We start from the raw sequence: 6,619 nt of genomic DNA, 5'->3' as shown, positions 1-6,619 counted from the left end.
TGCGGTTGGACTGCCGTAGTCTTCTTTGTTTGGTCACAGTGAGTGGAAGATCTATGTATGTTTCGTCATGGCGGATGAGGAAGTCATGTCTGTGAGATTACGTCAGAGATGTGTGATTGAATTTTGTTTTAAACTATGAAAAAGCAGAAATGAAAAGTTACAGCAAGCATACGGTGAAGAAACAATTACCCGTGCTGCAGTATTTCGATGGTGGAAGAACTTCAAAGAGGGTAAGACGCAAGTGACTGATGAATCACATTCTGGGAGACCATCCACCGCGGTTACAGATGTCAACATTGCCAAAGCTGCGGAATTGTTGCAAAATGACAGAAGGTTAACTTAAGACCTCCATTGGTTTATTGCTGATTACCCCTTAAAACAACCTTAATAACTTAACACTATATCTTAACTAATAAATAAAGAGGCGGACACCATAACAGCTTGGCTAAAGGTCACAGCTTTTATTTAACCAAATCAAATCAAATTCACCTAACCAAGGTGGCCAGGAGACGCTGCATACTCAGTTCCAGAGTATGCAGCGTCTGCAGAGTATGCAGTTCTAGATGTAGACATACTCGGTCGACGACTGAAACGTCCCCACTAGCGAGGCACTTACACTGCAAAGGACTCGCCTCCCTCCTGGGCCTAGTCCAAATGTTTCCACAGAGAAGGACAAACTCGCCATATACATCGAGGGCCAGTGCCCTCACAACGCTCTCTTGTGCCACAATAAAGCCTCTGAGATGCAGCGTTCTCCTGCCCAAGCTGCATCTTCCCTAAATAAGGAAGAAAAAGTTAGCATAGTGACCAAAACATGAGAAAGAAGGCTTTGGGTGGGAGGGTGGGCTCCAGAATTGAAAAGTGGCTGAACCCATGCAAATCCACCATTATATGCTTTCACTTTAAACACACCCTCACACGACACACTCATTGGCCAGACAAACCACCACCTGACACAAGCATCCATCTAAGCTACCTAGTAAAACCCAAAACAAAGCTGTAGCGGAAAAGAGGTGGTCCGTTCGAACCTCGCTCCCTCCCGGGCCTATAAAGAGAAAGTTGTCCAAATAATGCGCAACACCAGACGGTCCAGTGCCAGCAGAAATGCACCAATGTAAAAAAGAACTGAACTTCTCAAAATAGGCACAGGAGACCACACATCCCATAGTTCAACATTTATCCACAAAGAAGCCACCTCCAAATGAAAACCCATAAATTGCATAGCATCGGGTGTAAAGGTGAAAACCATAACGTAGATTAAATATCCAGTTTTGCAAGCAAAGCGCCAGGACCAAAACCACGCACAAGACCCAAAGCTTCATCAAAGGACTGATAGACCACCCTGCATGCTGACTCAGGTATAGGATTGTTAACTGAACTACCATGGGGGTAGGATAAATGATGAATGAGATGGTACTTCCCAGGGGCCTTCTTAGGGGCCACCCCCAAAGGCGAGATACAAAGATTCCGCAAGGGAGGACAGGGTAACGTGACAAACACCTGGTGGGCTCAGCCAAACAAATAGGTGACCTAGCCATAACAATTGACCCTCCATCCTTCCCAACGAAACCTCAGCCTTAGTCCATAAAACTTCAGGAAACTCCCTGACAGAACGCAAATTGCGGGGCGCTCTAACCTTAAGCAGCCCATCAATGGTTAAACCAAAACCAAACTGAAAACCATGCAAAAGAAAAGCAGCAGACTCTCGGTCAGGGTAATGTGACAGACACCTGGTGGGCTCAGCCAAACAAATGGGTGACCTAGCCATAACTAGCACCCTTGGAACAATCTCCTCGATCAACTGCTGCATTACTGGACCCGCGATGACAATCCTTGGCAGGGTGTTCCACACCACAGATACGGCAGGAGTGACGAAAACTAAAGGAGGCACCACATGTACACCTCGAGTCATTGAAAGCAAAGCACTTTCCTTTCACCACCCCCTGCCCACATGTCTTAGGCACAGAAGCCTTGCGGGTAGCCACCACATCCAAAGGAGGCCGACGCTGCTGTGAAACCGCAAGCCAAACTTCCACATCCTTAACTCCAAAAAGCATAACCCATTTACCATCTTGTTTGCAACGTAACTGCAAATCATATTCCTTGCAGGCCATACCCCTTGACCGGGTGAACATATCATGCACCAGGTAAATATATCTGATCACATTCGTGTGCTCCTCTGGGCGAGTCTCCAGATAACAAGCCGCAAAAATAAGCATGCCCTTGAGACACGTATTGTAACCACAATAAGCTTCCTCGCCCATTCCCCCCGGCTTCTTAGCCTGAGCTAAACCCTTCTTCATCTCATCCATCGGTGAAATTAACAAACTTCCCTTTGCGGATCCTTTCCTTAACGCTTCTGCGCAACCTCCTAAGGACAGCCTTATTAGCGCAATGCACGGAGTCAGCTCTTTACGCCGATTCCAGATTTTTTAGCCAAATGCCGCACAACCAACTTTAAAATCTTACAAGGGCGCCCAGGGGAACCAGAGGAATAGGAGGTGGTACAAGAATCAGATGATGAGGAAAAAGACAAATCATACTCATCCCTACCTATTCAGCTTTCGCCTAACATTACATGAACTTTCAGGTTCACTTGGCGTCTCATTTGAATGGGTGCAGCATATTGTGACAAAGGAACTGAAAATGCATTGCGTGTGTGCCAGTTGGGTATCCAGAAATCTCACAGAAGACCAGATGCGACGTCGAGTTGAATCATGCAAGAATGTCGGAGATGATACCCGATTTCCTGACATCGATTGTGACGTGTGATGAATGGTGGTTTTGTCATTATAATCTGGAATGCAAACAACAGTTCAATATATGGAAACACACAAATTCGCCTCCGCACAAAAAATTCTGTGTGATTCCTTTGGCGTATAAAGTCATGCTTCTGCTGTTCTTTGATGCGCACAGTAAGATCCTACAGCACTGGGTTCCCCGTGGACAGAGAATTAATGGTGACTACTATGCAGACGTCCTAAAAACCCATTTGCGTGAAGCCATGAGGAAGAAAAGACCACATTGCTGAAGAAACTGAGGTTTTTGCTCCAAGACAATGCCCGACCACATGTTACTGCTGTTGCATTGGCAGCTGTGACTGAGATTAATGGGACAGCACTGGAACACCCTCCATATAGCCCGGACTTAGCACTGTGTGATTTCTGGGCATTCCCAACTACAACTGCGCAGAAAGAGGATCTCAACAGATGATGAAGTAAAAAATGCCACAGCTGCAACACTAACAGTGATGTCACAAAACAATTTATTGCACGTCTTTGAATTGTTGTTGAAATGCTGCAAAAAATGTATTGAATGTGAAGGTCGCTACTTTGAAAAAGGAAAATGTTCAGATCCTGTGGCATCATCTGATTCTGAATAAATAAATCATTCTCATTACTTATCAATCAGCCCTCTTATGAAATTTATTCATTTACTTTACATGTTCCCTGTACAGAAGTACTGCTGTATGCAATCCAGAGGGAAATGCCATTTTGTTGATAGTAATTGTGGAGGTGCTGTGTATACAGTAGCTAATGTGCTCTGGCCTTATAGTATATACAATGATAGCAAGCATATATCATAAAGTGGAGCTATTATCTAAATATATACATATATATAGAAAAATGTCTGTGAGAGAGAGCATGAGTAACTTTACAGTTTTTACTGGAAAATTAATTTAAAAAAAAGGAAAATCTGAAAAAAACACTTCAAAATACTACTATTGGAGTATAAAAACATTCACATATAAAAACCTAGTAGTTTTTGTTGCTAAAAAGCTGTTGACACCCTTATAATACAATTTATTGCAATAAAAAACATTTTATACAGTACCAATATAATTTTAGACGGTGCCGATTAGGCTTACAGGGTTCCACGTTAGGTTTAAAGCATGTATTATAGTGATGCAGTCACCGAATTAGGTGACTACACAGTTACCCTATGCGTTTTGTCTCCTTGGAAACTTCTTCAGGGGTTCATTTCTGTGCCTGCACATAAATGAATACCTATTGTAAGTTCCAATTAATCTCAAATATACTGGAATGATGGATATTCTTAGGAAACACTTGGTTCTCAGCAAAAGGTGAAATCTGCTACCTTTTCCTGAGAGTGTTTCCTAAGAATATCCATCATTCCAGTATATTTGAGATCAATTGGAACTTACAATAGATAATCCTTTATGTGAAGGCACATAGATTAACCCCTGAAGAAGTCTCCAAGGAGACAAAACGCGTAAGGTAACTGTGTTATTAATCCTAATTCGGTGACTACATTACTATAATACATGCTTTAAACCTATGGGTGAATCGTCCATGTTCAAATGTGGAACCATGTAAACCTAATCGGCACCATCTAAAATTGTATTGGTACTGTACAAAATGTTTTTAATTGTATTCTGTTTTTATAAGGGTGTCAACAGCTTTTTGTCCACAAAAACTACTAGGTTTTTAGATGTGAATGTTTTTTTACTCCAATAGTAGTATTTTGAAGTGTTTATCCATTTTCCATGTTAACTGCCTTTTCTTTATTAATTCTCCAGTATAAACTGTAAAGTTACTCAAGTGCTCTCTCACAGACCTTTTTCTATCTCTATTATCCATTTCTACTAACAGGGGACTCTGGGCCTGATTCAGAGCCGGACGCTCTGACAGACCGCTCGCTCTGAATCAGGGCCGGTCCTCTGGTTTTTCAGTACGGCCTCCTGGCCGCTCACATAGCTGTGGGTGACCACACACTGCTATAGCGAGCAGCCATGATGATGGTCGCGATGGTCAAGACCATCGCGACCATCGGGCTTGCGACGAGACCCTTGTGGTAGGGTCTCGTTGCCGCAAGCCCAAGAGTGCTTTCAGGTCTAACAGAGCCGAAAGCACTCCCACTGACATCACTTGTGATGTCAGTATGGCCGGCCCCAGACGGTAGGCGTTCCCATGGGAACGCCTCTGTCTGGTCAGCCACGCCCCTGGTCCGCCCACCAAAGGGGGCGTGCTGTCACTCAACATCGACAGCATGCCCCCTTTGGTACGAGACCCGGAGCGACGGTTTGCCGGCTCCGTCGTGCGCATGTGCACTGGGCCACCATCGACCCGCTTGCGAGCGCATAGCGCTCGCGAGCGGGTCTGAATCAGGCCCTCTGTATGAATGGCTGCTAGGTTTAGTTCTCTGTATAGGTGCAGGATAAAGGTTGTTTGTATAACCATATACATATATATATGGTTATACAAGCATATCTGTATAAGACAATTATGGTACAGCAAGTGTAATATGTATTTGTGGCTAGGCGCATACCGGCAATTGAAGTTCTGCAAGCACCAGTATGCACAGTGGTGGCTCAAAGCACAAGCAAGCAGGGCCTTCGCCCCGAGCGCCATAGCCTGAAGGGTGCAGCTCTGTCTGAACAGCGACACTCACCACTGCCCGGCACCGGAAAAACCCATCCTCCATCCAACTGCTGGCGTTATTGGTATACGCTCTGGGGGATGGAGGTGGACAGAGCATTAGAGGGAAGAGGAGACACTGCAGCACAGGACGGCGCTGGGTGCATTGAAGCCTGGCACTAGCCCTGAGTATGTATTGACTAACTTTGGCTTTCAAAGCTTCATGACATTTGTAGAGCCACAATGGTATCTTAATCTATTTTTTACACTGATTATTCTGGTACCCAACATCAAGGGGTACCAGGAGTGGTCCAGTGCTGGTCATAATCAGCATTAGGCTGTCATTCTCTAGTACAGTGGTTCCTATGTCCAGTCTTCATGAACCCCCAACAGGTCATGTTTTCATTATTGCTATCCGTGAAAACAGGTGGGATAAATACTGACCCAGCAAAATAGATGAACTCACCTGTGCATGATTAAATAAATCCATAAAATATGGCCTTTTGTGGATACTTGGGGACTGGAATTGAGGATCACTGCTTCTAGTAGAAGAAGCTAACACATTTACATCAGACTCCCCCATAAAGAACCGGTCCCAAAGCTGAACAGCATATGCGCATGCAGGGGGGGTTTCCGAGCACCTAGAAACCCCCCCTGCCTGCCACTCCATCGCAGTGCAGCTTAACAACATATTTTTTTTTGTAAAGAGACCTGAGCCAGCAACTGTTACTGGCTGAGCTGGCTGTAGGGGGAGCTGCAGCGGTTGCGCACAGCTCCTCCCAGCAGTTTCCATGGGGCACCGTGCACCGACATTGTGGGAGGCTGAGAGATCGGATCCTGCTGGGTGACAGTGACCCAGAGCCGCAACGCAGGTGAGTGTAATGTATTACATGTGGGGGGAGCTGGTGAGGGAGGGGGTGATCTTAAATAAGCAATGCCAGCGCTATGTGTGTGTCTGTCTCAGTGTGTGCACCTGTGTGCGTGTATATGTCACTATGTATGTTTGCAGTGCCGCCTTTTTATTTCTTGGAGGAGCTGAAGAGCTCCACATAAATATAGACTAGTAGATCGGCACTCCAAATAAAAAAGTTCAACAGCCGGGGTGAAGATCTTAAAAACTAAGCAGACTGCTCAGTCTTGAACATACAATCAGATACAGGCAGCACTCCTTGGGTACTCAATAATCCAAGCTTGTTAATCCATTGCTGTGCAACGTTTCAAGGCATGGACGAAATATGTAA

Source organism: Taudactylus pleione, unplaced genomic scaffold, assembly GCF_031769625.1.
Source record: "Taudactylus pleione unplaced genomic scaffold, aTauple2 ptg000031l, whole genome shotgun sequence".
Lineage (NCBI taxonomy): Eukaryota > Metazoa > Chordata > Amphibia > Anura > Myobatrachidae > Taudactylus > Taudactylus pleione.
The sequence above is the reverse complement of the archived record's forward strand: the minus strand, read 5'-3'. Positions refer to the sequence as shown.